General features: G+C 48.7%; 1 protein-coding gene across 7 annotated transcripts in view; it reads right to left on the reverse strand.

Moving 5' to 3' along the window:
- POLD1 (DNA polymerase delta 1, catalytic subunit) overlaps positions 1–22,612 on the reverse strand; it is a 1,263,933-nt gene that overhangs the window by 1,091,565 nt on the left and 149,756 nt on the right. The gene's annotated exons all lie outside the window — the stretch shown is intronic.

A 22,612-nucleotide genomic window follows, 5' to 3' on the forward strand; every position in this document is an offset into this window, starting at 1 on the left:
TCACAATTTAGGACTAGTAAAGTCAGTGGTGACTTTACATGCCCTGGGAGATAGTAGTCAGTCCCAGGGTATGGAGTCTATGTTTGGGGTCACTATGACACCCTTGTGTTACTGCACTGAGGGTGCTGTATAACACATACACAAAAACAGATACCCTATGGAGAAAAAAAAAAACACAGCCCATAAGCACATACAAAGTCAAAGACATACCTCAACTCATGCCTAATAGTGGGAGGAAGAGAGTCTCACTCTTAGCAGGAGAAAAAAAGAAACCCCAAAAATCCAGCAAAGCTGCTGGGGGACTCACTAGGTTTGGGAAATTAGCCTTATAAGAGAATTCTCCCTAACAGGTAGGGTCTTGAACTGGTAGTGCTGTCCCTGTACTACGAAACGTAGAAACCCCAGATATGTCTTTTGAATGGGGACGTGGAAATAGGCGTCCTCCAGGTCCAACGATGTGAAGAAGTCTCCTTTTTTCCAGTAGGCTGAGCAGGTATTGCAACGTGGCCATCCTGAACAGTTGGGACTTGGGTTATTTGTTCAGATGTCGTAGGTCTAGGATGGGAAGTATCTGGAATAGACTACGAAGCCCCGGAGCTGTTGAGGAACCAGCTCTATCACCCCTTTTCACAGCATGGCTCGTACCTCTTCCAGAAGAGGAGGGATGTGCTGCTCCCGACGGGGAACCAGAGGGATCACCTGCGCTGGAACTCCAAGGTGTGTCCTTGGGCAAGAGCACCCAGCAGCCATCTGTCGGTGGTGATCTTTCTCCACTTGCTGATAGTCAGCTGGCCTCCCACTGGTGTGCACGAGTGGGTGTCTGGCGTCCCAGCCAGTATAGGCTTGCTTCAGCGCTGGCGTTCCGCCCTGTAGGGGACGGCAATGCTGTCCTCCGCTACCATAGGCCTGGGAACGTCCTCCGTAGGCTTCTTGCGTTGAGGACCTGGAAGGCTGTCAGTACGATGTGGAGAACTTTTTTGAAGACCTGCTCTACTTTCCCCTGGAGGAGCGGAAAGAAGACTAGCAGTGTTGCTGGAGAGTGCCCAGGCAACGTGCGATCTCCGTATCCGTCTTGATGGCCTGGAGGGACTCGTCGATGCCTTCCCAAACAGATGCTCTCTGTCTAAGGGCATGCCATGCACCTTCTCTTGAACCTCTGGATGGAAATTAGTGGCTTTCATCCAACCTTGTCGACGAAGGCAGACCAGGTTCCCCCCATTTGCCGAAATCATGTGTCAGTGACGTCCAAAGCCACTGCGATGGCGTGATCCAACGCCACTTCACCTTCCTGGAAGAGATAGCAATGGCCTCCATCTTCTTATCGTCGGGGAGGAACTCCAGGATCAGTCCAAGCTTGTACCATGATTCCCTATCCTACCTGGCCAGGATTCCCAGTGTGTTGGCCACCTTGAGTGTGGAAGCCGTGGTGTAAATCGCCTTCTTTCCCATGGCGTCCATCCTTTTCCCCTCGCTGTCCTGAGGGACCGAAGACGAGGACAGGTTAGCCGACCGTTTCCTTGCGGCCGCCGATACCACAGGGTCTGGCGATGGCTGTGACCTCAGGCAATTGGGTGCAGTCAGGCACCCTATATTTCTTCTCCAGCTTATGCGGTTTGGCTGGAGCCATGCAATGGTTCTTCATGAGGGCCAGGCCCTCCTCCCAAAAATCGTCCAGAAAAGGCACTGCCATGATAGTCTTCCTCGCACCTTTGATACAAGAAGCCCTCCTCCTTGATTTCCTCGGGCACCAGCTGGAATAGCTCCGAGGCTGTGACGATCAAGGAGTGGAATGATCCCACCTCGTCTAGTAGGGACACCCTATGTGGAGCATCCAAATGTGGAGATTCACCGTCCGCTGCGACAATATCTTAGTCATCATCCGTCGTCATGGCCGTATCCGTCCCTGTACCCATTTCTAGGTATGCTGGGGAGAAGGGATCAGACATGGACGAGGTGGCTAAAATGGGGGCGTCGGATGACGTTTCCTCTTCTTCGATGGATGCTGATCGAGACCTGGGGTACCAGAGGTAACGGAGCCGTAGGCATCCTCACCTGGATCTCCGACACCAAGGTGTGTAGAGTCGACAGAATATCCAAGGAAATGTCCCTCGGATGAGAAGGAAGAATGGGAAAACTAGGCCCTGCGCCCTCGTCGCCCTCTTCAACGTCGCTCGTGGACCATATGCAATGACTCTTGATCTTCATCGTCCGCGGAAGACACCTCCATTGTCTGGGCGACAGCTTGGGAGGGCTGTTTCGGGGCCTCCTCGCCCCCTCTTTTTTTTTCCTCTCTAAGGGTCTTGAGCCAGGGCCTGGGCCAGTTTCACTCCTTCTGGCGTGCCTGCAGACTTTCCCAAAGTCACTGCTGTGGCGTCGCGCCTTAGGGGCAGGGACACATTCTGAGCCGTGGGGGTTAGCCTTGTAGGATCAGCGCCCATAGCTGCCATGGTATCAGTAGTAGTCGACAGAGCTGCCGACAAGGCCTTTACCTGTGCCAGTTGAGCCTGCAAAGGCTGCTGTTACACTGGGCACACAATACAACCAGATAAAATGATATAGAAAATAAGGCTTACCGGGACTGCAAGTTCGTCCTGGTTTGAGTTGCTGTACCCTGGTGTGAAAGAAGATCCTTTGATATAATAAGACCTTCCTAATGATCAACCCCACTAGCTGAGAGTAACCTAAAGCTAGCGCAGCAGATCACTGGAAAGGGTGCAGTGTTCCAGATTACGGGGGAAAGCCAGAATTGTAGTGCTGTTGGTTCTTACTGGAATGCATCTTATGCTAGAAGAAGAGGAATGGACTGAATAAAGGATCTCTAACCAGTTAACCCCCAACCTTTCTGTGGACAACCAATCATACAAATCTCCTACCTTAGCATGGAAGGAATTGGTCCTCGAACTGGAAGAATCCAGGGAAACAAGTCAGGAAGGAAGGTTAGTTAAGGACTAGCTCACGGACGGCACGAGGGATGCACTAGTAGCTGGCCGGTGCACTAAATCCTCTGCAAAGCATGTAGGAGTCCAGTGCACGGGTATTGTAGGTAAGCAAGAAGCAAGTTCCAAATAGTAGCAACAACAATAAATCCTGTTTTGTCAGAAGGAAGGAGTATCCAAGTAAGGAGTGAAAGCAGCAAGTGATGCAGAGTAAAGAGTGGTTGAGACTGCAATGTGCATGCTCCCAGCACGACAACAGAGAGAAACTGTACCGTAAGTAGACAATTGAAGGGTTGCAGTAACAGCAGGTGCAGAAGCCCTGTAGCTCGTACTATATATGGAATTAGTGCGGCTGAGAATACATTTGAAGTCCGTATATGCAGCAGGAACAGTACCACTGTTAATTGGAATCGGCCGCGGACGCGAGGCGGCTGGAAGAACAACGCTGACACCAACTGAATGCTCCATGCGGCTGGATGTAACAGCTGAGGCTGGAATTCAGAGGCAAAAAACACACTGCTGAATGAGCATTGACAGAGGCTCAGACTCCGTGCTGAGCGAAATGCAGAATACGACAGCTGCAAGGCCTTCCCCTCCTTCTGCGGCTTCTCTGATTTCTCACATAGTTTAGCCAGGGTAGATGACTTCTCTTTGAAGAGGAGCTTGATAGTAGGCTAGCAACGGAGGCGGAAGGTAAGACATCGAGCTCTATCCACTTTGGGACCCGCTTCCGCAGTGAACCCGGTGGACTCGGACTTGCAACTCTTGGCCTGATCTTGGGCCCCCATGGATGAGGCACCCTCAAAGGACTCAGAAGACCGCTCCTCGGACCGGACATTCCTGGGTGAGGCATGACCCTGCTCGAAGCACAGAGTCCTTGGCGTTAAGCAATGCCGCCAGCCTACTATTTTATTTTTTACATGTGTTACACGCCCAGACCCTGGGGTATCACGGCGTGGTTACAGACATCTTAATAATTAGCCTTACAGTAAAGGAAAGGCTTGTAGAAGGAAAACAGGAAGCATGTCAAGCAGGCATACGAGTCATACATTACATCGTTACATACATCATACAGGTTAGGTACAATCTGGGTTGCTGATTAAAAAGCTAATCATTGGGCTGGTACAGGTGAGAGACGGGTATTAGCATTGGTTGAATAACCAGGTTTTCAATTGCTTTTTGAAGCTGGGGAATGTGGTGTCTTTTTTATGTGGATAGGGAGAGAGTTCCAGTGATGTGGTGCTAGTACACGGAAACTGCTTCCCCCCCACTCTGGTGTTTTTGTAGCGGGAAATCATTAGGTAGTGGTTGTCATTAGAACGTAGTGTTCTGATGCTTTCTTGTTTCAGTACTACATTAATCAGATACATGGGTGCTTTTTTAGTCAGGCATTTGTGTGTAAATACATAGGGTTTTGAAGATTATTCTTGCTTCAATTGGTAACCAATGTGCATTTTTCCTAATCTGTGAGATGTGCTCATATTTTTTTTATTCCTAATGCTGCTCTTAGAACTTTGTTTTGCATAAGTTGCAATTTACTGATGTTAGCCTTAGAGCTACCTAGCAGAAGTACATTGCAGTAATCCAATTTAGATAATACCAGCGCTCTGGCTAATGTAAGGCAGTTGGTTGGGGTCAGGAATTGGCGGCTTAATGCAATCAGTTTGGACGTGGATGAAGAGAGGGTGCTGATGTGTTTGCTCATTGTGAGGTTAGCGTCTAGGTGGACCCCTAAAGTTTTGACTTGCTTGAAAACTGGGATTGGAGATCCGTCTATGTTGATGGTGGTGTAGTCCGGGTGAAGTGAGGTGATTTTAGTTGGGGATCCCACGATGAGAATTTCAGTTTTCTCATCATTGAGACAGACTGTTCAATGCCATCCAGTTTTGGATGATTGTGTATATTGTGTTAATGACTATGGTGTCTTGGTCATAGTTGCCTGTGATGGGTATGAGAATCTGGGTGTTATCTGCAAAATTGGTGTAGATGACACCCATATCGTCAAGGGCAGAGAAGAGGAGCTTGGTATAAGCATTGTAAAGTGTAGGGGAGAGGCATGAGCCCTGGGGAACTCCTATGGGTACTGGTATTGGGTCGGCAGCTTCCTTGCCCATGGCCACTCTGGAAGTACGTTCAGCCAGGAAAGATTTCACCCACTTTGTGGCATCGTTAGAGAAATTAAAGTCATTGGCTAGGGATGTACAGAGTTTATCATGGTCCACGAGGTCAAAAGCAGCAGAGAGGTCTAACAGGAGAATGCAGAGTTTACCTGAATCTCTAATAGTGTCCATCTGGATTTTGAGGTCTACGAGTGCCGTTTCCGTACTATGGTTGGGCCTGAAGCCTGATTGTCTGGTTCCTAGCAGCTGGTTCTGTTCAAGGTGTGCTTGAATTTGTGTATAAGCTATTTTGTCGATAATTTTGAGTAGGAAAGGGACGTTGTTATAGGCCGGTAATTTGTGGGTACTGTGGGGTCCAATGATGGTTTTTTGAGGAGTGGGGTGACCCATGCTTTTTTGATGCTGGCTGGGACTGAATTCGTGTTGAAGGAGGAGTTGACAAAGTTGGTAATGATAGGGGCGAGTGTGCTTGCGCAGACCTTCACTAGTTTAGCTGGGACACTATCGCCTTTGCAGTTGGAAGCTTTGAGTTTGGTGATGGTGTTGAGTACAGTTTCTTGGGAGACTGGACTGAAGTGGAAGGGAGGCTTGGGGTTATCGCGGGAGGTAGGTGGGGTGGGGTGGGTTTTGGGTCAATGATGTTTATGTCAGCTAGGAGCTGTCTTTTAGTGGTAATTTTATTTTGTAGTAAGCTAATTTTCACGGATAAGGCGTCTTGAATGGTGGTGCACCATTCTTTACTGGCCTTTTCTGAAGTGGAGTTGGGTGTAGGATTTTCTAATTCTCTGATGATAGAGAAGAGTTCTTTGGCATCAGACGAGGCATTGTTTATACGTGTATTGTAAGCATTGGCTTTGTGGGATGTGATGGCTGACTTGTAGATTTTATTAGAGTCCTTGTAGGCTTTTGCAGAATCAGGGGTGGGCTCTTTGTTATGGGCATGTTTGAGAGAACGTTTGATTCTTCTCAAGGATGCTAGTTCTTCATTAAACCAAAAGTGGGCCCTTTTATCAGTGCAGCAGGTTTTACTTTTGATCGGTGCTACTTCATCAATTGTGAGGGTGAGGCAATTGTGGTAGTAGTCTGAAATAACACTGGGATCTTCACTAGTGACTACGTTGGAGAGGAGGTTTTTTTTAAGGGTGGGGTGAAGCTTTCTTCCGTGAGCTTTCTGGGATTTCTGGTTTCAATGGTGTCTGTTGGTTTAGGTGTAGGGGGTTGGGGTTCATCACTCAAGATGGTGAATTCTATGCAGTAATGGTCAGTCCATGCAAATGGGGTGATAGAGTCAATGGTAAGTCTAGTGTTAAGTGAAAGAACCCAATCCAGGTTTCTACCCTTGATGTGGGTGGGCTCATTCACTAGTTGGTCGAAATTAATATCCTTAAGGGCCGATTGTAGTATTGCGGCTTTATGATCTTGGTGGTCGTTGTATCCTAGATTCAGGTCTCTGAGGATAATACATTTTGTATTGGGTTTGATGTGGGGAGCTAGTAGAAGAGGGATGTCTGTTTCTGGTTGGCTGTTTATACTGGGAGTTCTATATATATATAATTATAATATTGATAGTGGTTTTCTCATTTACGGCTATTTTCACTAGAAGTAGTTCATAGCCTAAGATGTCTTCATTGGGAATGGATCTGAGTTGTATATTGGTCCTGGCTATGATGGCAACGCCTCCGCCTATGGCGTTTTTCCTCTCAGATCTTAGTATATTGTAGTCGGGAAGTAGGGCTAAGGCGAGTAAGGGACCTGAGGCTTGGTGAAGCCATGATTCTGTGATTATCCAAAGATCCAAGTTTTGTTCCATGATAAGGTCATGTATTTCGATGGCATGGGCTCCTAGGGACCGGGCATTAATGACGGCACTTTTGAAGCTAGATGGTGGTTTGGATTTAGTTATGGTGGTGTTGTTGGGTGTTTGTCGTTGAGCATCCTTGGGTGATCTATTAGTGGTCTGGGCGGTAGGTAGTATTTGTTTTTTGGTAAGTCTAGGGTGGTTAGGCTTGCAGGGCGTTGGCTTCGTAATAGGGGGGTGTGTGGAAATGGTAGAGGGTTTTAGTGAGTGATCTTAAGCAAATTGTTCTGGCACTGCCTACAATAGGGTTGGTGTTAGGGTCTGCTAGGGACTTGAGAATGGGTGTATGAATCAAACTAGTAGCGAATGGTGGAGTGGATGGTAGGAATGGGCTTGGGCAGGGTATGGGGTGGTGTCTGGGGCAGGCTAGCCTAGGTAGCCCATTTCTGAAAAAAAAACAGGTGGTTTCCTGTGCATGGAGTGCTATCTAGAATAGCGCAGTATGGGAACATGTTGATAAGTAGCCAAAATAACATCACTTTATTAAAGTGAGGTAATCGCGTCAGAATACTGAATTGTCAGGGAGTATTGGGCTCAATAGACTAACTAGACAACTACGTTGTCGGGGTGTATTAGGTTCACTGGACTAACAGCATTGAAATTGTTTTGGTAGAGCTATGTACAGTGACTAGACTATAGCATGGTATCATGGCTGGTCACTAGGTATGCAGTATCATAGTATCAGCACAATTGTCAGGGTATGCTCGGTGCAAGAGTACGGCAGTAGCACAAATTACAGGGCAAATCAAAAGCAATGTGGTTCAACAACAGGGTGTCAGGACTGGCTGAGGTGCAATGTGGAATTACCAGCATAGATATTAAGGTATGCTGCGTGCATAATTACAGCAAATAACACAAATTACAGGGCTAAGCTGGGGGGGGGCAACCAAGAAACATGGGGCCAGACTGGACCAGTGCAGCATGGGGTCAGGCCATCACATTAGAGCACATAGGGGGCGAGCACAAGATGTAGGGTCAAACTGGTACAGCGCCGCCACAGTATAAAATACAGATTGTACCTGCAACGTTTTGCTAAGGGACAAAGGCCACCGAAAGGCATGTGTCAAATAATCTAGGCATTATTTCTGATCACAGTAGACATATGTGGTTTTGCAGGGTGCTGTACATGGAGAACTGAGTGTAAATCGAAAAAAACATTCAATACTAGTTCAGAGGCAGGCGCTGCATGCACTGATGTTATTGTAGTGGCAAGAAAGGTAAGTTCCGTGTTTCAAAGAGTACATATGCTGTAGTGCTTACCACAGCAACGTGTCCGTAGCAGTAGTATCGGGTGCAGCAGTCGGCGGATGATAGTGCGAGGGAGGCGAGGGAAGGGAGCTGGTATCCAGTTTTCGTAAGGGGGTAAAGGGCACAAAGAGCGGCAGGGGAGAGCTCGAGGGAATGTGGCCCTCGGCTCGGAAAAGGCTCAGGACAGGAAGAGAGCCTTTGTGAGTGTGCCTTGTTGAGGTGGGCCGGCGTACACCTGCCGGTGTATTATTGGAGCAAAATAAACAGCAGCACAGCCAATCCGGTGTCGGCCTGTGAGTTGGCAGCAGGGTTAGGCTGCAAATTACACTTCGTTATGTAAAGCGGCCATCTTTGCCCGATTGCTACCTCGTGGAACGCAATGGTGACACACTCGATTCTAGGTGCAGTAATGAATTACTTCAAATAGTCAGGGTTCAGTAAGCAAAAAAAGCACACTGGAATTCCGCCGCAATGTACTGTAGATAACAGCTGATTTCAGCTGAAACTATGAACTATGCCGGACCATCGTTTTCTTGGAGAAACCGAGGCATATCTCGCACTCTACTTCCTTATGGTCTGGGTGCAGGCAGTAAAGGCATTGCAAGTGCTTTTCCTCCACAAATGCATTCCGTAGCCCGCATTTGCTGCAGGGCCTGAAGAGGGACCTTCCCCTCAGTCATGGTCAGAGGGCACGAAGTAGGCCAAGAGGCCTTGTAGAATATTTCATGGATGGATCTTCACACTTGAGGGGCGCAGAACTTCACCAACAACGGATCCCCGCTCTCGGCAGATGAAGAAAAGAGTACACAGGCTTCTTTGAAACAAAATCAAACTTTTTCCGTTGAAAACACGAAAATATTTACAAATAACTCGGAGAGCAAACTTGAGGATTCCCAACACTTAAGCGTTCGGTGAAAATGTGAAGAAGGCTGACAGAGGTGGGGTTTAGGGAGAGGACTGTCATTGGATGGGGGCAGTATGACAGAGGACAGAGATTGGTTTGGAGGAGAAGAACAAGTTACTTACCAACTGGTAACGCTCTTTCAACTGGATGTTCCTCCAACGTATTCCTCATCTATGACATGTATTGTCCACAGCTGTGCTGCTTTGGAAATTTTTCGGCAGTGGGCACCCTGCGTGGATGGCGTCGGGTCGATGTCCCTCGAAGGCCTCCATCGAGGGTGACATCATTGGATAAGTAGCACGCACGGCGCCCATAGCCTCAGTTCTTGTTTTTTACCCCTCACAGCATGTGACACACGTGCCTATAATACAGCATTGACTGCACTTAGCCTTGTCAGAACGAAAGCTGTAATGGCATAGGAAATTCCTGAGAGGGGTAGACTGGGAGGGCGAAGAGGAATACGTTGGAGGAACATCCATTCAAAAGAACGTTACCAGTTGGTAAATAACTTGTTCTTCAAATGGATTGTGTCCTCCAACGTATTCCTCATCTAATGACAGACTCCCAAAGCAGTATCCATGAGTGGAGGAGGGAGAAGAATTTAGACATACCCAATTAAATGGCAGAGTAAAGCACTGCCTTACCAGAGGCAACATCCTGAGCATGGGCAGTATCCAGAGAATAATGCTTAACAAATGGGTGTATGGAGGACCACGTTGCTGCACCACAGATGTTCTTCACTGGTACACCCCTCTGCAGGGCTGTCGATGTAGCCATGCCCCTGGTGGAATGAGCCTGCAAGCCATCAGGAGGGTCCTGGCCAGCCAACCTGTAGCATTCTGAAATAGTGAGGATGATCCACCTAGACAAGGTCTGCATAGAAACAGCCTGGCCTAATCGGTGTTCAGTATACCCCACAAAGAGCTGGTTGTCCACTCTGACCCTGGACATTCTAGAAAGATAAAATCTCAATGCCCTCCTAGGATCCAAACTATAGATTCTCTCCTCGTCCTTACTAGGGTGCGGCGGAAGATAGAAGGCGGGAAGCACCACCTTCTGACTCAAATTAAATTCTGACACTACCTTAGGTAGGAAGGACAGACGTATGTACGTACTCTCAATACAACCCTGTCCTAATGGAACAAAGTAAATGGTTGCTTAAAAGAAAGTGCCTGCAACTCGCTCACTCTTTTAGCAGATATAACTGCAGCCAAGAAAACGGTCTTAAATGTCAACAATCTCAACGGACAAGAGTGTAAAGGTTCAAACTGAGCACCCATAAGAAACGTTAAGACCAAATTGAGGTCCCAGACCGGCACCTGAAAAGGTGACGGCGGGAACACATTTGTGAGCCCTTTCAGAAACTAAGTGATCAGTTGAATCGTAAAATAAGAGCATTCCTCAGACGAGCACTTAAAGATAGAAAGCGCTGCCAGGTGACCTGTAATGGTTCCCACCCGAGGACCCCTGTGGGCCAAAAAAAGCAAGGAGGAGAGAATCTCTGGAATCGAGCACTGAAAAGTATCAAACATTCTTTCCTCTGCACCAGTCACAAAACGTACGCCAACGGTACAGGGACTTTGTTGCTGGCCGTCTGGCTGAAAGCAACACATCCATCACGTCATCTGGGAGGTCCCAATCCTTATATCTCAACCTTTCAGAAACCATGCGTGAAGGTTGAGAGTCTTAACCTCTGGATGCAGAACCCAAACTTCCTCTCACTAGAGAAGATCCTCTCTTTGGGGAAGACGTATTGGAGGACGGATCTGTGTGATTTTCCCGTGGCTGAATAACCGGCAACGGAAAGGTTTGCATGGGAAATGTATGCAATACAAAATGTTTGTACATTTCTCATGCGGACATCCATTACAAAGCAACCCCAAAACCATACAAACGCACCCCCACCCACAACATATCCCCACCACGCTATGACAGGAACTTGCCATGTAACAGGACGTACCTGAGAGCGCTGCTCCGGGGATCCGACTTCGATCCGTAATAACATGCATTGAAAATGGACAACCAACTCTAAGAATGGAAGCACGGGCGTGTGAATAGATGCCCTGCCACTACTTGAAAGACTGAGCTAATCGTGTGAGCAGCAGAAGCGAAATTGACACCGAAGCTTTCGGCAGCCCTGAAACAAAGTATCCAAAATGGCGGATAACAAAGTACAAGCGGCCGCGAATGCAGGATCAGCGGAATAGACCCGAGCGCGAAGCGAACAAGGATGCATTGTCCCCTGGAGGCCACGTGGATCTTTGCTTATGGAACGGTGAGCGGCGACTGGCGGCGAGGTCGCGTGCTACTGTGTGGGGCTCAGAGGAGCGGGCGGGCCCATGTTGCGAGCGCGGTGGCTGCCTGCAGAGAATGCTGGGGACCGGTATCTGAAGCCTGCTACATGAGACTATTGTGCGAGCGGCTCCCTGCCGCCCGCGTGTGAAAATACTTTGGTGGCAAGGGTGCCGCATAACAAGAGCGGAGGAGTGGCGGATGACCCGTGCAACCAACAGCTGCCGGGCGCAATGCAGACATGGAACGGAGGTCCCATGTATGCGCGTCAGGCGCTCCATGAATACATGAGGGCACCCGTGTGAGCAAGACTGCTGTGTTAAGGCTTGCTGAGTCCAGTGATTCTTTGGGTGTTAGACTGAATGGAATAGAGGAGCTGCACGGCTTGCTGGACATTTTTTCTGCACGGTAGGAGACATTAAATGCTAACATCATTGAAACGAAGCACTGCCATCACGCAAGTAAGGCACCCGTGCGTGAGAGACCGAGGCACAGAGGCTTGCTGCCTCCAATGATCAGCAGTAGTTAACCCGAACTGAGAGAGGGACCGGCGCTGCTTGCCGGGCACTTCTCCCACACGGCAGACAAGATCGAAAAACAGCTGAAACGAAGCACTGCCAGCAAACAAGTAGGGGCACAATGACACAACCCATACAACGAATCGCCCCTGAAGCCCTGAAGGAATGCCGTGGGTCCCTTGGGCCTGCGGCTGCAACCAACCATAGAGCGCTGCCAAGCGGACCATGGCTGCTACATATAACCGCTGTGGGGCAAGTCATGCGGTGCGAGATCCAGAGGAGCTGCACAGTGTGGTTCACATTGAGTGAAATTCCGGCAAATACGAATGGCGCTCCAAAAGCAGAACAGAGGAAAGAAATACGGGATTTTGTAGAGATGAAGCAACGTAGGAACCGCGCTGAGGGAGGGGAAACTAGCGAGGACCACTGGAGATCCCCTTGCGTATAAGCACGTATGAGACCTGGGATCTGAGGCTAAATACTGACTGTGGCAGCTATGGAGGGTGCCCATTGAGCACCTATTATAAATGGAACTATACCATCGTGCTCATAAAATAAAAGTGCCAAAGGCCGAGGGAAAGAGAAGGCCTTCCTGCTCTGTCTGAGGCATATGGCTGCGTGGCTTCTACGCCACACGATGCCAGAGGCGCCAAGTAAAGGCAGATGGCCCCGAAGAGTGCAAGGGCTGCGCATCAAGAGCCGATATTGGAAAGCACAAGGTACGAAACTGCGCTAGGTGGCAGATAGGCCAACTGGAAATGTGGGAGGACATAACCCACTCGAGTATATAGCTCAGCGCACACGAATCCACACGGGGCACCCCAAGACAACAGCCAGGGCCTGTAGTGCCTCGCTGACATCACAGCGAAACAGAGTAATAGAATTGCTACACCACGGACAGAGCGGCTTGGGACACTTAATCCAGATCACAAGATGGCGGGGAGAGTGATCAAAGGCAAAATCAACAACCCACGATGGATGCGTATGCTAAGACACAGCAGTCTCCAACGATGTCGACGCACACGGGCGTAAGTGTGCCCACGGAAAGCTCCCTGGGGACTGAAAACCACCAGATATTGACACCCATAACCGAATTAAGAGACTCTTGGGGGATAGCAATGGCGGATCTAAGGACCTCCTTGGAAGCTAAAATAGACGCGGTGGGGATAGAAGTCAACCTGCTGCGACAAGATGTCAGGGCGCTGGCCAACAGAACGAGCAGCCTGGAAAGTGCGGTCAAAACTAACATGACCACCAGAATTGATAACGCAAAGGAAGTCCACATACTAAAGCAGCAAGTGGCTAACCTGGAGAATCGCGCAGAGGAGGCCGAAGGAAGAGCGAGACGGAATAACATTCGTGTGGTTGGTCTGCCGGAATGAGAAGAAGGCCAGGACCCTACGGACTATGTGGAGAATATGATCCTGCAGGAAATAGGGGCCGACAAACTTTCACAAGGCTTCACAGTGGAGCGAGCGCATAGAGCCCTCATGAGTTAACCAAAGCCTGGAGCCCCTCCCCGCGCAATAATTGCAAAGATATTGAACTATAAAGATCGCAAGAAGATTTTGGAGTAATTCAGAAAAGGGGAAACGATTGAAAGAGCCTCGGCTACTATTACAGCTTATCCTGATTATACAACGCTGCTCCAGAGGCAGCAGTATAGCTATGTAGCGGTGACGAGGAGGCTGCGCACGGCTGGCATCAAATATATGCTTCTGTACCCTGCAAGATTGAAAGTGTTGTACAAAAGTAGAATGTTCTTCTTTGACACCCCAGAGGAAGCTGCTACATGGCTGGACCTACAGGGCTGCCCGGAACAAGATGCGGAACGGGCCCAAGGAGAGCAAGATAAGTGACTAAGACACTCTATGCATACTGGTATATCACACTGCGAGGTATCTCAGTAGAGACTTGATAAAGACATTGATAGATGTGTAGGGATGGGTAGTGATGAAGCCAAGTTAGGATATCCCTGATTCTGCTGATGTGTAATGGACTGGAATATAGAGTATTGAATATATGAGCAAATTGGATAGTAGTATGTGGCTGAATTGCAGCAAATAGGAGCGGTAGAAGACAGGCACCTTACCCCCCCACGCCCCCAAGTGGCAGTAGAAGTAGCAGGATAGCCATTAGGGCGACCTCACCCTGCTGAGCTTCAAGTACAGGCTATTGCCAGAAAGAGCTAGATGTGGGGGTTCCTGAGATCCAGGGATGGAGCTGGGCAACAGTTTGGGGGTGGGGGGGGGGGGTTAAAGTTGGGGAGGGGAAGGTGTGTTTGGGGTGTTTGTAGTTAAGGGAAGTTTGAATTGGGGAACGAGCCTATATAGACTTAGATGGAAGTGGGATCTGGACTGCACCGATGGGAGGGGAAGGGGAACTCTAATGGGCCATGGGGGACCTTAAAATAATTACGTGGAATGTCAGGGGACTTAATAGTTATCTAAAGAGGAACAAGGTCATGTTGTACCTGCGCAGACAAAAGATAGACATTGCACTGTTGCAGGAGACTCACCTGACACAGGAAAAGATGGAGATGGTTGTGAAGAAATGGAAAGGGGTTGTGGCGGGCTCGACATATTCTGCTTATGCTAGGGGAGTGCTCATCTGGGTGGCGCTGCATGTCCCGTTTCAACTGTTGCAGGAAATGGCGGAAACGGATCGGAGGATGGTCATAATGAGGAGATTGGTGGAGAATAGGGAGATAAGCATTGTAAATACATACGCCCCCAATCAGAATACGCCAGCATATTTCAGAACTCTGTGTACTAACCTTAGCATGTGTATGGGGAGTGCGGTGGTCTGGGGTGGGGATTTTAACTGTGTATTAAACCCCAGGGTGGATAGATCAGATGGAAAGATTGACAGACCCACCCCAGCGGCTAAAGCGTTGCAGGCACTACTAGACGACTTTGGTCTGGCAGATGTGTGGAGAACGAGACCCCCAAGAAAGGCAATACTCTCACTATTCCGCCCCGCAGCAGTTACATACAAGGCTGGACTATGTCTTTGCTACGTCGGAGGTAATAACAGAGATTGCACAGGCAGAATATAAAGCGAGGGTCCTCTCGGACCACTCGCCCCTGGTCCTCGGATGGCAATATTGCCCCCCGAGAGCAAGGATTCCGACATGGCACCTCCGGGCAGAGGCACTTAAGGATCCCTGTTTCAGGGAAGATATGAGGGAGGAGATTATAAACTATTTTGAGACGAATACGGGTAGCGTGGACTCGGCGAGCACATTATGGGAAGCCTTCAAGGTGGTGATGCGAGGCATAGCCATAGCAAAATCTAAAGGCCTGCAATGTGGGATCTTGGCTGACCTACAAGAAACAGAAAGGGAACTGGAAAAGGCATTGAGGGGTGGAGGTGACACGGAGGGAGACATGGAGCCGATACTTAAACTGCAGCAGAAATGTGCGGGGCAATGGGAAAGACTGTGTAACCTCAACTATAAAAAATATAGAGAGAGACAGCATGCGGGAGGGGATAAAACAGGAAAGCTTTTGGCATGGTTATACAAGAGTGAAACCCCCAGACCCACGATTAGAACGATGAGAGAAGATGGTAGTGTAGCTGACACCCAAGAGGGAGTTACTCAGGAGTTTGCAGATTATTATAGGCTACTATATGGGGAAGAGGAGGGAAGTAGCTATGGGGCGATAACAGAAACTCTGGAGGACATAGGACTGCCTACGATAAGTGCTGAGGAAAGAGAGGAGCTGGATGCACCGATTACTTTGGAGGAGGTAGAAGTGATGAGGCAGCTGCCTACTAGTAAAACTCCGGGGGCGGAGGGGTTCCCCCCAAGTGAATTTTATAAAGTATATGGGGAGGAAGTGCTCCCCCCAATGTTAGAAATGTTAAATGAAGCGTTTCCCAAACCCAACAAGCCTGGGCATAGCTGTGGCTCCTACAGACCTTTGTCGATGTTGAACCAAGACAGCAAGATATTGATGGCTGTCTTGGCAAACAGACTGCAGAGAGTTATTGGCAAACTAATACACTCCGACCACACGGGCTAGGTCCCGAATAGGAATATAACTCATAATCATAGACAACTCCAACGGGTTGTTGAATTGGGGAGCAGGAACGAGGGCAAAATGGCAATTGTGTCCTTGGACGCGGTAAAGGCTTTTGATTCGGTCAAGTGACCATGGATGCTGGCAGCCCTGGCAGGCTATGGAATGGGGCCTGGATACATAAGGTGGGCGAAGATGCTATATAGTGAACCATTGGCCAAGGTCAGAACAGGATCAGCGATATCCGAAAGATGGCAACTTAGTAGAGGCACCAGACAGGGATGCCCATGGTCCCCAATGCTCTATATACTAGCCCTGGAGCCCCTAGCAATATACCTTAGACAACAATACGATACTATAGGTATCGAGGTGGGAGGGGAACTACACTTGATCTCCTTATATGCGGATGACTTGCTGCTGTACTTGAGGCACCCGTAGGAAAATCTCCAGTACATCCTGGAAGTGATGGAGAGATAGGCTGTCTGGTATAGTGGTGAATCCTCAAAAATCTAGTATTTTCCCGTTAGGCAGTTATAAGGGAATCCCTGTGGGACGATTACCGGTGTTACAAATACCATGGGCAGTTAGTACTTTCCGGTATCTTGGGATTTACGTGTAGCACACAGCGGAAGAGGAACACATGCACAATACCAAGGTAGCCATTGAGAAAATCGAGAAGTGTATGAAATTCTGGGTAAAGTTGCCCCTAGCAATGATGGGACGAGGGGCAATGCTTAAGATGGTGGTCCTACCTAGGCTCCTGCATTACTTTGGGAATATTCCATACCTGATAACCAAGACGTTTTTCACTAAACTGAACAGCATGTGTAGGGATTTCCTGTGGCATGGTACCCGGAATAGGGAGGCACTATGGAAGCTGCAGAACTTTTATGAAAAAGGGGGGATAAAACTGCCTAATTATGAGGTCTATTATGTAGCGAGCCAACTGCAGTACATCGCCAAATGGCTCTCAGATGAAGTGACCCCCGAATCCAGGTTGTTTGGACATGATTGTGCCCCATTTTATTGAAGAGAGATGATCTGGCTGCCCAAGACAGAAATGGAAGAGCGCCCTAAAATGATGATGCTTGGATGGAAGATGTGGCGCCGACCATGCCGGATGATGGAGAACCAATTCCCATGCTCCCCGCAGGTACCACTAGTTGCACTGGCAGGGGGAGATAAGCAGCTAAGGATGATAATCAGGAACCACTGGGAATCGGTGGGGTTAGTAACGATGGGAGATATCTGGCGAGAGGGGACTATCATAGATTTTGAAGTGCTGGGGGAGGAAACAGGGTTACACACGGGCCAGTATATTACATATCACAGAATGGTGCAGAGAATTAGGAGAACATGGCCCGAAACTGTATTGGAAGAAGAGCCAGATGCTACCATATAATATATGATGTAACGGAGGGGGCGGGCACTAGATCTCTAGACTGTACAAGATTATTATGTCTAAGGTCGGGAAGGAATTAACACAATTAAGACTAGACTGGGAAGCGGGAACCCCGATAGAGGACGGATGTGGGACCGTGCCCTGGGGTACCACAAGAAGGCGTCAAGGAATGCGAGACTAAAATAGATACAACTATATATTACGCACAGGGCATATATGACACCCCAGAGGATATCTAGGTTTGAAAATGCTGGACGACAACCATGTTCCAAATGCGACAAAGAAAAGGCTGGCATGGTACACATGTTTTGGTCATGCCCGGTAATTGAGCGTTTCTGGGGTGAAGTAGCACAGAAACTAGCGGAAAAGGGGGTCACGATTATTATAGATACAGCCTGGGCCTGCTTGCTGGGGGGGTTCCCCAGATCGCAGAAACTTAAGCATATTAGTAAATTGAAAGCTGTAGCATATGTGCTCGCAAAAAGAAGGACTGCCGTGGGATGAAGACATGTCACAGGCCACGGGTGGAGGTGTGGTGGAAAGAGTTGCAGAAATGGGCGGAGGCATAAACCATGGTATGGCAATAGGCAAGCAATGTAGAGGAGAGGAGGCGGGAACCCGGATGGCATGGAAATGATTAATAGCGGAATTGTTTGGAACGATACAAGATCTGACAGAACCCACGGAAAGCGAGACCCCACCACGCGAGACAGATACAGAGTGTGGGAATAAATAGGCTCGTAAGTGCGGGGGGGGTGGGATAAGGGGAGCAGTGACCAAAATTAAGCAATGAACAATTGAGCTGTTGATATATGCACTGCATGTTTGGTTTGTATTGTTTTTTGTCTGAATAAATCAATAACATTGTTTAAAAAAAAAAAAAACACATACCCCCACCACCCTACCTCACTTTACTTCGGACGCGCTGTGTCCCTGCAGCACCGGTTCCCTTTCACTTTCGTGATCGGGAACCGGCGCTGTACAGTCTTTTTTTTTTTTGGGCAGCTGCAGAGTTTTCCCCCCGCAACCTCTGCTCACTATACTATAATGTATAGTGAGCGGAGTGTAGCGAGGGACACCCCTGCAGACTTTTTAAAAATAAATGTTAGACCGACCCCACCAAAAGACCTAAACACATACCATGAAAAGTTCGAACTTTTGGTAGTTCGCCCTTTTTGTGGTATGTGTTTTAGGTCTTTTGGTGGGGTCAATAATTTATATTCGGTCATTTTGACCGATTACTTGGAGGAGAGATGGACATGTCTAGAAGGTCCGGGTACCATGCTCTCCTGGCCCAATCCGGAGCAATGTGGATCATGCGGGTCCCGAACTGTCGTAACCGCATGAGAACTTGAGGAATGACGGGGATTCCTCAGAGCTCCTCTCAGAGGAAATTCCCTTGAGCAGTAACTTCCGGTTGGCATCGGTCGTGAACAGGTCCACCTGTGGGGATCCCCAAAGGGCAAAGATCTCTTGAAGGACTTCCTGAGCTAGTTCCCACTCGTGGGAGACTGCGCCCAGCCTGCTCAGAGTATCCGCCATCATGTTCTCCTCTTTGGCCAGATGAACCGCCGTTGGGGAGATTCCTTCTCGAATTGCCCAGAACCAAAGCTGCATTGCCTCCCTGCACAGAGGAAGCGACCCTACACCACCACTCTTGTTGAGGTAATTGCATGGCCACCGCGTTGTCAGTCATTATCAGGACATTCTTTCCCCGTACAGATGGCAGGAAAGCCTTCAGTGCTAGCCTGATTGCTCTCAGCTCCAAAGGATTGATGTGTAGTTTGGACTCCGATGGAGACCAACGACCGCTGATGGTCAGATCGTTGGCATGAGCCCCCCGCACCCTGTGAGGGTAGCATCCGTCACTAGCGTTACCTCCGGCAATGGTTGCCAAAAAGGCTCTCCCTTCATGAGATTCTTCTCCCTGGCCCACCACAGAATATCCTGGGAGACGTTGACGGGAACATGAAGATCCGAAACTTCCCAGAGAACTGGGACCATCGAGTCTGGAGAGCACACTGAACGGATCGCAGTCTCAGCCGGGCCTCTGGCACCAGAAAAATGCAGGATGCCATGAGGCCGAGCAACCTTAAGAATTCGAAAGCCGGAAGAGTCTGGGTATTTTGAAACTTGGAGACCATGTGTAGAATGTGTTGAGCCCTCACCTTGGTTGGCAAGCACATCCCCAAGGATGTGTCCAACACAGCCACAATGTACTGGAGCTGTTGGGAAGGTGTCATATGCAACCTTTTGAAATTGAGGGAGAAGCCCAGTTTGTGAAGGGTGTGGCAGGTGATGCTGAGATGATCCAAGGCTTGTTCGGGAGAACGTGCCCTGATCAGCCAATCGTCCAGGTAGGGGTAGACGTGAATCCCCCCTCTTCTGAGATCCGCTGCCACTATGTTATGTTACTTGGCATTTATATAGCACTCTATATATCATTGGAATGACCTCAAAGCGCTGGTAGCTTGAACGCCCTCGGGAACCGTAGTTCTGGTCAGTTGAGAGCTAGAGACGTAGGGTGCGTGGGTGCACCAGTTACGTGTGCAGCTGATGTAATTGCCTGATGGTAGCAGCATTTTAGCGTTAGGTGTGGTGCTGAGGTATCAGTTGAATGTGTGCAGCCTGGTGGGTGGACACCCAGAGTGGGGTCTGGCTGCGTTAGGCCTGATGGACACATATGTGAGCAACAGGCCGGATTGTGCTCGGCTAGCTGCGTTTTATTAGGGTGATGAGGGGCTCATATTTGTATGTGAACAGCTAGGCGGAATTAGTCAGGGGTATAGCGTGTTCTAGTTGTATGATGGTGTATAGTAGAGAGTAAGCATAGTGATGTGATAAGATGGTTATCTTTAAAGCGCCCAAGACCAGGCACGTGAACAGGATGGCGGGGAGCGCAGCGACACACGGACACAGACAGGGGGAACAGGAAAGCAGGGTACACAGTGATACAGGGTGGCATGTTACGTTTACATTCGCATTTCTATGTAGATGCGATTCAGGATATTGTTCGCAACTCCACCCAAGCGTGGGGCATGCTAACATTTGCAATTCTATCTCGAATCGACTCAGGCCAATGTTCGCGACTTCATCCACGTGTGGCACATGCCACCATTCGCAACTCCATCCAAGCGCGGCACATGCTACCATTTACAACTCCATCGAGTGTGGCGCATGCTATCATTCACAATTCCATCTACTTGTGGGGCACGTTATCATTTACAATTCTATCCAAGTGAGGGATATGCTACCAATTGTAATTCAATCTACCACCATGAGCTTGGTGAAGACCCTAAAAGCGGAGGTCAACCCGAATGGCAGGACCCAAAATTGATAGTGCGAGCTGCCAACTGTGAAGCCATCCCTTTCTTCCCCTTCGGGAACATGCTCAGACGCCAAAGAGATGCAATTCGACAGTGTGCGAAAACGTAGCTAAGGCAGAGGTGGAGTTGGCCGACTTCAACGCCATACTCCAGCAGAAAATACTTTGCGTGCCCATCCAGCCATGCACTTTTCGTCCCCATCAAGAGGGATGGTAGGGTACGCTGCCTGCTTCGAGCTGGCCGTAGCCGCATGAACCACCAAACTCTCCGGAGTGGGGTGTGTGGACAGGTAGCTGGGGTCGCTACAGGATGGGTGGTATCTCTTTGTCAACGACTTGTTCACCGCTGGAATACTCTCTGGAGTGTTCCAAGTAGCAGCCACCCTCTTTTGCAATGCCATATGAAATGGCAACACCGGGTCAGTGGACGGACCCTGATCCAGAATATCTGTAAGATCATCTTGATCAAACAATACCGGAGGGCTGGCCCAGCCCAGGTACTCCACAACTCTCAACATCAATCTTCGATGATAAGAGACGGCATGACCCCCCGGATCCCGCCTGGCAAATTACATCTCAGGGGACGTGTCAAGGCCACTGGCATCATGCAAGGACTGACAAAGATCCTCCATTCTACTTTCTTCAGAAATGAGACACTCCGGAAAACCAGGAGTCCCATATGGAAGACCAAAAGGTCCAACATCCTCCTTGAACCTTTCTTTGTCCTCATAAATGTCCTGGAGAGACTTGAAGTCCTTCCTTGGGAGAGGAGTACACCTCTTCTCTGTAACAGTCTTCACAGACTTTTAGAAATAGCCTTCCTCGGAGGGTCCACAGTCACAGGGACCTCCACCGGTAAATTCGGCCCAGATGGCACTGATGGGATAGTGTGAATTTGTTTACTATTAATACGAGTCTATAACCACCAAACATGCCACCCTTGTGTCAGCTTCTTTCTTCAACACCCTTACAATATGCCATAACTGTGGTGGTGTTTGTATTGATCAAAATGCTCTTGTTGTGTAGTCTTGTTTGGAAAGATAGCAGTGCCATCTTTATTGCCAAGAGCTCTAGGATGTCTAGGTGTTGAGCAGTGTAGTCTGTCTTTTTATCCATGTCTCTTGCGTCGTGAGCTCCTGACAATGGGCCTACCATTGAGGCAGATGGGTTTATTGTCGCCTGCATTGTTGGTATTTTGAAGGGCCTTCCTTTTAAGAGGTTCTCTTTTGTCCACCATTGCAAAACATTTACCACCAGTAGATCTTCCCATTGGCCCAAAACCTGGGACCATGTCTTGACGGCAGGGATCAAGAGGAGAAATGTGTGTGCCCTTTCTGGTAATGACTAAGCAACAACCTACCTTAAACCTATGCTTTCTCCCGGGAAGTATTATTTCTGTGATGGTACCAGACTTGAATTTGTCTCGTTTATGGTGAATTCCAAGTCCACCGTCTTCGGAGTGCACTGTAGATATTCTGTCTGCAATTTCCCAGTTATAAGCCAGTCGTTCAGGTAAGGGTGATGGGAATCTTTTCCCTGCGCAGGTGAGCTGCCACAGTCACAAACACTTTTGTGACTACAGAAGGTGCCAATGCTATCTCAAAACAAAGTACCATGAACGAGTAGTGCAAATACGCAATTTAATAACGATATCTGTCACAGTCGACACGTGTTTCGACCTTTAGGTCGTCGTCAAGGCAACTTCTTCCGTCAGTCGGTTTCCCTATTGTTAGCTTCTGCTGGAAAATAATCCAGTGATAGCTTGAACTTTCTAACAATTCTCAAATGTCACTACACTGTATTCAAATCTATTAATGTTGTGCAATTCTGTTGCTCCCCAAAGGATAAGAGTGTGCATTCAATCCCGTTTTGCTTGTCCTTTATTCAATTGTATCAGATATACTGGCTCCAAGTCTCCTTCATAAATAGTGTGTTAGCCCAATGGTTAAGTCCTCTGCTTCGCATGTACTAGGTCCCAATACCT

Source organism: Ambystoma mexicanum, chromosome 1p (assembly GCF_040938575.1).
Source record: "Ambystoma mexicanum isolate Mex_15411 chromosome 1p, UKY_AmexF1_1, whole genome shotgun sequence".
Lineage (NCBI taxonomy): Eukaryota > Metazoa > Chordata > Amphibia > Caudata > Ambystomatidae > Ambystoma > Ambystoma mexicanum.